Consider the following 9,667-nt stretch of genomic DNA (forward strand, 5'->3'; position numbering starts at 1 on the left):
ACGTTGGCAGGATGGCAGAGCGCTGATGAATCCCAATGTGTATTTCATCATGCCCATGGGAGGCCGCGAAACCGTCATCTCCCAGGGGAACAGCTCAAAATGGTTCAAATGGCTCTGAGAACTATGGAAATTAACTTCTGAGGTCATCAGTCCCCTAGAACGTAGAACTACTGAAACCTAACTAACCTAAGGACATCACACACATCGATGCCCGAGGCAGGATTCGAACCAGCGACCGTAGCGGTCTCGCGGTTCCAGACTGTAGCGCCTAGAACCGCTCGGCCACTCCGGCCGGCGGGAACAGCTCCTTGACACCTGTACTACGGGACGGAGACAAGCTGGTGGCGGCTCCATTATGCTCTGTGGAACATTCACGTGGGCATCCGCGGGCCCAGCGGAGCTCTTGCAAGGCACCGTGACGCCAAGGAGTATCGTACACTGGCTGCAGACCACCTACATACCTTCATAACCATCATGTTACCGACGGCAGATGCATTTTTTAACAAGATAATGCGCCATGTCACAAGACCAGGAGTGTGATGGAGTGGTTCGAGGAACACAGTAGCAAGTTCCAATTGATGAACCTGATGAACCAACTCACCAAATCTGAACCCGATCGAACACATTCGGGATGTGAATTGAACGTGGCGTCAGAGTTCATCGCCCCTTCCCGGTATTTACGGGAATTAGGCGACTCGTGTGTGAACATGTGGTGCCAACTCCCTCCAGCGCCCTACCAAGGCCTCACTGCTTCCATGCCACGACGCGTCACTGCTGTTATCCGTGCCAAAGTTGGACATACCAGCTGTTAGGTATGTGGTCGTAATGTTCTGGCTGATCAGTATACACGAGGACCTAGAAGTCCGTCAACATTTGAAAATTTAATGCTTCGCAGTATAAAGTAGATGATGATGATGAGTCCCATACTTATTTACAGAGCGTAGGAGAGCGACGCGGGAGACTCGCGCTGCCTTACTAGGCAAGGTCCTAGTGGAGGTGGTTTGCCATTGCCTTCCTCCGACCGTAATGGGGATGAATGATGATGATGAAGATGACAAAATAACACCCAGTCATCTCGAGGCAGGAAAAATCCCTGAACCCGCCGGGAATCGAACCAGGGACCCTGTGCTCGGGAAGCGAGAATGCTACCGCGAGACCACGAGCTGCGGACATGAAGTAGATAGACAGGTAAAAATTGACACACATGCTTGATATGATAATCGCTTTTATTGAAACCCTGAAAAGCGCCCAACAAGGCCAAAAAATGACAATTCATGTCATATGGAAGCACTAACTAACGCAGCAGTTCATTTTTTATCAAAGACCATGTTCTTTGTAACAAATGCTCAACATCTTGGCCATCTTCTTCAACAATACCTGTAGTCAAGGGACAAGCTGCGAACAGCACAGAATAGCATATCTGTAATTATGGTGAGAAACTGCCATCGGATGTTGTATTTCAGCACCTGTAAACGGGGTCAGACGATTTCGGTAGATTTGTGTTGTGTACATAGTTCCGCGTAGTCAGCGCGTACACAACTTTCCCACTAGAGCGCGCCCCGCTAAGCACAACAGCGCAGGCGCAGCGCTCGTCCGTCTCCGCACTACGAGATGGCGCTGCCTTAGAGACGGACCAAATTCTGCTTCCACCAATCCGCGTATTAATATGTAACACACCCAATGAGATCGCTGCTAACGTAGAACCTTTTCTCCTCGCGGATCACACTTGCGCAGTGATACGTGAACGCGCGAGGTATTATAACGAGTGTACAGACCTCCAATTAGCCAGTCTGTACAAGTCTGCATTAGTCTGCGTTAGTCTGCATTTGTCTGCACCAGTCTGCACTAGTCTGTACCAGTCTATAGTCAAGTTTCAGTCTGCGCCTAATAAGATTACCATATTCCTGTACATATCCATGAAGATAAATGAATAGACACTTTGTCAAGTATCAGAGATATGTGAGAATAAGATTAACGTACTAAGACCAAAGGAACTTCAGATTGTCAGTTGTAAATAGCATCCAGAATCAAGTTAAGTAATTTGTACGCTTATTATTTTAATAAATGTGTGTCAAAGTTAGTCAAGTCTGTTTAAAGTTGGTCACCGTCAATCTGCTACACTAAGTGTGCAAGTGGCATTTCTATCGTCTGACCTAACGGCAGAAGATAAACACGCCACGATAAGACCACGAGACATATTGCTGACACTCGCCTACTTCGTTAGAGCGACAAGTCAAATAATCTGATGGTGTGTGTACCGAAGGTCTTATAGTACACACACCACAATTTGCGAGCTCAGGTAACCCCACAACCAGTAATCAGACGGATTGGGGCCGGGGACCTGGGAGGCCAAGCTTGACGGAAGTGGCAGTTCAGCACGCGATCTTCACCAAATGATGTGCGCAAGAATCCTTCACATGTGTAGCAATGTTGGGTGGATCGCCATCTTGGATAAAAGTCGTACCTTCCAGCAGGATTTTCTGCCAGGCTAGGAATGATGCGATTCTGCGACATATCGGCATACCTCGCATCCGTCACGCTGACAGTTTGAAAAGCAGCACCCTCCGTTTCCTGGAAGAAAAAGAACCCGATCACGATTGATGTGGTAAATTCACGCCACAATGTGACTTTCTCGACATGCAGTGGGATTTCCACCACAGTTATAGGATTTTCAGTAGCTCAAATAATGCAGTTATGTGTGTTGATACTCCCTCTGAGTGTGAAGTGCGCTTCGTCGGTCAATAATGCTTTCGGCAACCAGTCGTCATCTTTCCTCATTTTTTGAAGTGCTCACACCGCAAACGCTCTCCGCTTCACATAATCAGTTCATGATGACGCTGGATTTTGTACGGATACCGTAGGAGGGTACACCTTACTGCTCCCTAAAAGTAGTGCTTGGAATGCCGGTGTGACGTGCGACTGCACCAGCGCCGACTTCACCTTGCGGAGACGAACCCGCTGAAGTCTTAATTTCTTCCTGAACTATCTGAGCAGCAATGGCATTTGTGCCTTGTCGTCCACTAATGGGCCGATCGTTTAAACAACACGTGGCTTCGAACCTCGTGACTGTGTTCTTCACAGCGACACTTGTCACAAGACATTTACCCACTGGAACAACCTTCTTATGGCGATAGGATTGTAAAGCTGCAGTAGCGGATTCCCCATTATCATAGCAAAGCTTCGCTACGAGTACCTGTTCGGGTAAAATAAACATGCTGCGACTGCTGGCGCAACTGTCTCCCTCTCTCACTACAGCTCATTCGATACACGGTTTTCATAGAGCATCATTGACATGTTGCTGTCCATCGCCATCTGTTGGCCGGTTTTTGCATTAGTTTTTGGTTTCAATAAAACCAAATGTCATTGTGGGAATTTGTGGTCAAGTTTTATCTCTTTACCTTCATTAATCCGTGAATTGGTCCATTTGTAAATCTTAATGGTCTTTTGGCTCACCAGGTGTTTTCCTTAAAGGGCATCACTTTTCTACTGAACGAACAGCTACTCTACAACTGTCATACCAACCGGATTTCCTTTATACATGGCACTAAGGATATCACGAGTTTAATTTCACATCATCGGCAACGACGCCGATTTCCATGAAGAAGGTTCTCTCTTTCTAAGTAAATTTTAATGTTTGATCCTAAAGTGTGTTCTAAGATTCTGCTACAAATAGATGTGAGTGAATGGAAAATGAAGTGCTTCTATGGGCTGGAAATAAGTCAAACGCTTGAAAAATTCAGGTTTATTAAACCCTGACCATGGTTTCGACAGTTTTAAAACTGTCTTCTTCGGAAGGTATTGCACCTACTACCAAATATTACGACACTGTGTGCAGAACAGAGATGGTTTCATTACAATAAGAAAAATTGCAAGATACGTTTACAAATAATTTTAGTGAAACATACTCACATAGAATCACATATAATCTGTGTCCTATGTGGCAGTCGTTGATCTGTCTGGTATATGCGCGTGTCATCCACTTAACCGCTATTTAAAATACACTATGCGCAGTTACTGAAGCGCAGCCATGTTTGAAATCTTCACTTATTGTAATGATACCATCTGTGTTCCACACACAACGTCGTAGTATTTGTTAACGTGTACAATACCTTCTGAAGAAGACAGTTTTAAAGCTGTCGAAACCATGGTCAAGCTTTAATACACCTGTATTTTGCAACTTTTGGCTGTTATTTCCAATCCATTGAAGATCTTGCATGCACAGTTGCTGAAGCACCGTCGTGTCTAAAATCTTGAAACGCTTCTGTTGCTTGGCTTGTAGTTTTGTTGGATTATTTGAAATTTGAACCTTCTTTGTGCGCTTGTGTGAGAGTAATGAAAAACAGGAACAAAAATCAGGTGGAACCAGTACATGAAATTAGAATGCACTCCTCTGCTAAATGCTGTTTAAGGAGCAACTGTGAATTGGCAAATCTCAGAGGCGGCAAAGGACACCAGGCGGTAGTCGAGAACGACGCAAATTTATCTCATTCTAAAGCTAAGTAGCAGTGATGAGAAAAAGGATCTCTTCGGGAATATTGAACTTGTAGTGAAGAAACGGAAAGAGTTCGGTTGAGATAACTTTCTCACACTTTTGTAATCACGTACCGAGGAGCATCTATATCACGCGACATATCACTCGACATATGTGAAGGTTTATTAATTTAGATTTTTTCCTTTATTAATTTAATCCCCAAGTTCTTTCCCTTTCAGTTTCATCTCACCTAATTCCATTTTGATTTAATTATGTTTGCGTGGTTGTGGTGTGGATTAACAGTATACAAATACGGTTTCATACTATTTTAATCGGTGCGATAATATTAAATGTATCATTATGCAGACCACCTTGATCATACCCCGTCAGTCCAAAACATCTCGAGATTGGAATAACGATAGACAGAGAAAAATTAAGATGATGGTTTTAATGTTTCCGATGTTCTACATAGTGTCCCCTCACTTGATCTCAACGCATAGGGCATTCATACACCCGCGTGAAACTGTGAGAAATGTTCTTTTGGATGCTGTTCAGGTCTCCAGTCACATTGGCTTGAATGTCTGTTATATCGTCAAAGCGTTGACACTTCATATGAATTTCTGTACTCTTTCGTCTTGTGGTAGGTTCGTATTGACAGCAACAGAGTTCGTCACCCGTGACGAAGAGAATTGCATTTCAATGAAGTCGAGGCAGCCGTCTAGGCGTCATTGGTTTTGTTTGGGAGACAAGGTGTCTGGGACAAGTTTTACACACATTTTCCTCTTTCCCAAAATATTCTGAAGAAAGTCTTGGACACCTGATTTAGAGATGTTGCTCTGTTGTGATTTGTGGATTTGTAAAACCCAGCGTTGACGCATCACGGCCACACGTCCACTACTTGTCATTGCCTGCTGTAATGGTTCTTTATTTACGTGACCATTACGGCACTCCAACCCCAGTTCTCGCTACCAGTAATATCGTACTACTTTTCTGCGAAGTAACAGACATATTTTTGTGACAATATTCGCATTTCGTTTTATTAATGTATAGGTACTCCGATGTATCGATATATTACGCTGATATGGTTCTTGTGTGCATTCATTTCTGTGAAACTGTCATAATCTTTGACTTATTTGTGACTGTTTTGGCACGAATGCGCACAGAGCAGTCTTTGTTTCACTTTTCAGACGTTAAGTTGTTATTTCGCTTTGTAAAAGAACGGTCAAGTCTTGTGTTTGGGTAAAGTGGAAATTAAACATATGAAGATTGATACAAAACTGTTTTCTTGATGATGTGAAAATTAAGAAGAAGTAAATGTGAATTTACAAGAAGTTTAATAAAAATGTGGATCGTGAACACCAAGTCAAAAATTATTTCTACCATACCATTGTTCTGATCTGAGATTGTTTAATCATTAAGATTTTCCTGAAAACCGCATTTGTTAGGTCTTCAAACATTGCTATAATACAGATGGGGACCTTCTAGTAGTCAAAGTGGAATCACCCTAGAATGAACAAGATGAGCCTTAAAAACTGCGACGAAATCTACGTGGGAATCCATCCAAGATAAGTGCCGAAATTAATGACTTTTTTACAGTGACTTCATTATTTACGTTCTGACGATAACATCCACATCAATAACTTTGTTGTTGCCTGATAAAGCGAACATATGCTGCTTGAGAAACGTTATTAATCTGATTTCTAACCTACTTTGCAAGTGGTGGTATTGTTAGACTGCTCATAATTGACTGCTCGAGTGCATATCTGTATTTGCTAGCTCAAGCTGCCACCGTAGTTACTGCACTAAGGTCGATTATACACCAAGAATAAAATCAGTCTCGAAACTTACTAGACGGCCTGTTTAATTTATGTATTATACGCCTTCTTTGTCCATGAAACACACCAACTTGCCAGACGGCAGTTAAATGCGTCGCAGTTTCCACGACTTCAGAAACTTGACCAGCTGCTGTGACCTCCAGACAGCGCTGCTACTTTGCAAAGGTGGCTTCTGCAATCGCGTGATGGCGCTCATTACGGAGTATACCTGCTTTCCGCTGCGGCTTTGCTGCAGGAGCACGGTAACCAAACAATTCCGCTGTCGTGTTTGTCTTCCGCAGGCCGTAACTCTTCCGCACTGTAATAAGGCGCCCTAGCACTTACGAGAAGACCGGATATTTTCCTCCCAGACTTCCATTCGACAATTCTCAACAGGGATTGCTGTCGGCCGAGTTCTGTTTTCATTGTTTTGGGGATGCTGAATATGGGCCCAATCTGTCGGTCCAGAAGAAAACAAGGCATGATGTGCAGTCGCCACCAAATACTAGTGAATTGTTTTGGCGCCTAAATGGCGCCTAAATGATCCTGGCCGGCTGCGGTGGCCGAGCGGTTCTAGGCGCTTCAGTCCGGAAATGCGGGACTGCTACGGTCGCAGGTTCGAATCCTGCCTCGACCATGGATGTGTGTGATGTCCTTAGGTTAGTTAGGTTTAAATAGTTCTAAGTTCTTGGGGACTGATGTCTTCAGATGTTAAGTCCCATAGTGCTCGGAGCCATTTGAACCATTTAGACGATCTTACGTATCCAGAAGAGGTTTTATGGAGATTTTGCCGAGAAACCGAGTAGGCCAGCTAAGAAGCCCACCTGATTTTCCTCTAACAACAATGTAATAATAGTGATCAGTTTGTGAAGAGCAGCATTAAGATACTCATAAAGGAAAAGACCCCACCCAGACCGTAGCTTAAGTCAGAAATGTTTCTCAGCCAGAACGCCAACCCTTTAACGTAATTGAAAAATGGTCTTTTGAAACGATCAAAGTTGCTGTACTAACTGTAAGATTTTATTTTGTTACTAGCTCCGTTCAACAGCTCATTACCTGGCACATACATTGTGACAGAAAACTGGTTTTTATATAGATGAACGGTATTGAGACCCACATTTTTATTAATGGTATAACTGCTTAAACAGCTGGCAAATTACACACAAAAGATGCTCATTTTCGACCCGAAGTGGCAATCCCTGATGGCTTATGAGTTATCTTCAGGAAAAATTTAGCTAAGGTAAACACAGATTTTATAAAGCAGAAGCGAGCAGAAAGAATGTAGGTGTAATGCAGTTAGTCGTATGTCTTGCAGAGATAACTTAAAAGAATCATGGAATTATTATACTTAGTCTCATTATATTTGCTCATTAATGATATTTGTTGGTAATAACAGAAATCAGTTTCAGCTGAACACTGTGCTGCATGATTTCAGTGCAAAACTCAAGAACAGTTTTCACGTAGACTTTACCTCTTCACGTAGAGTCCATAATGGAGTTATGTCCTCTAATGCAAAGGTATTCAACAAGCCCCTATCTAACATAAAACAAGTGCTTCAATTCTTGACAGTTCAAAAGAAAATTAAAAACTTCTTTCGTTAGCCATTCTGTTTACGAATTATCTGATTATCTAGATTCCGGAATTGAAAATTCCTATTAGCTGACTGGTAAGTAGTGGTGTTCATTAAAAAGCGCAAAGCGAATAGTAAGGTACTGTCAACAGTCCTCTGTTGTTTCATATCCAGACAAAATTTGTCTTTCAGACATATCAATATTAGTCAGTTACATCTTACAGGGATTATGTCAACGATTCTTTTATCTAAATGACGCTGAACGAGTTAGTTTTCAGGATATGGCTATGTGATTAACGTTAATATTTATTAACATATTTTTGTCCTACCACACATAAAAAGTAGAGTTGTTTTTACAGGCTACCATTTCTTAAATAAATATTCGTCCATAGAATGGAAGGGACTGTCCAGAAACTAATTTAAGTTAGATTTAAATCTTGATTTGTTACCTGTTACACATTTTATGTTATTCGGCAAATGATCAAAAAGTGTTGTTGTTTCATATTGAATTCCTTTCCGAGCCACTGGCAGCTTTAATAATGGGCAATAAAGATCATTCTTTCCTCTAGTGTTGTAGATATGGACTCACAGTTCTTCTCAAATTATGTTGTATTAATGTCGGTGTTAAGCTAATAGTAGGAGGGAAGAAGCTGCTATTTAATATATCTGAGAAAGCTTTAGGTTTTTATTCAAATTAGGGACTTTCCTGCTAAGTTAATAGGTTATATTTACCTGACATAAGCACATACAGTGTTAAGCAGTTTACTGAATGTTTCCTTTTCTTTTGTTAAGCTATATATTGATCCATGGACATTTACCTTCTTGACAGAATCTACGAAATTCTGTGGACAAATAAATTAATGAATGGATTACGGCAGCTTCTCTTATTATCACATTAACGTGCAAACCAAGTAATAAACCGCTTCCAAATGAAAAAAGAGCACTGAAATACATGTTTTGATTGGTGGACGACTACGAAGACCCAGTGGACGATAACAGTTTACGGTCTTTGTCAAAGTTGCAGATGTCGCGCTGGAGCAAAATTTCGGATTTTCGTGGCCAGTATCGAACCACAGTTGATCTGGAACTCCTGGCTTGGTTTGAATGTTGTCAACTGTATTATTTCCTGAAATGAAAACAGACCAATTCAGGTATTCAAAACGTTGAGGGGTTGTTAATGAGTATATTAAAACGTGGGACAACTTGACCAGTCAGCTTGGTAAACCTTCGGAATTCTAAATGGCTTAATGCAGAGAAAAAAATGCTGCGGAAAGCGTCATTAACGTCTGTGAAAGATTCCTTTATCCTCAACTTACTCTGTTGCGGAATCAGGAAAGGCTTCAGCTGCGGCATGTGAATTCTGTTAGTACCTGGAATATCGTGGTTTCTCTACGCCGAATTAAAACACAGAACAACGGTCCGTTGACGAACCAGAATTCCGCGTTTGGGATACTTTCTCTTTCCCACGTCAGGCTTTAGATAACTTCCTGCACTGTTAAACGTAGTCACTTACTAGTCTGTTCTGGACAAAAGGTCACTTCTAAGTAAAATCCTCTGTTTCCGGTCGTCCACGTGAGAAGAACACTATTCGGTGAAACATTTCGTCAGCGTCTTCATCTACATATACTTGATTACTACGCAGTTTACACTTGAGTATTAGGCAGACGGTCGATAGTACCACTTACAGATTATTTCTCTATTGTTCTACTGTCGCATATCACATGAGGAAAAATGAAGGCGTGGACCATTGTGAGTGAGCTCTGATTTCTTTTATTTTCAGTTACGTAATCGAGCTGATGATTACACCTAAGT

Source organism: Schistocerca piceifrons, chromosome 5 (assembly GCF_021461385.2).
Source record: "Schistocerca piceifrons isolate TAMUIC-IGC-003096 chromosome 5, iqSchPice1.1, whole genome shotgun sequence".
NCBI lineage: Eukaryota > Metazoa > Arthropoda > Insecta > Orthoptera > Acrididae > Schistocerca > Schistocerca piceifrons.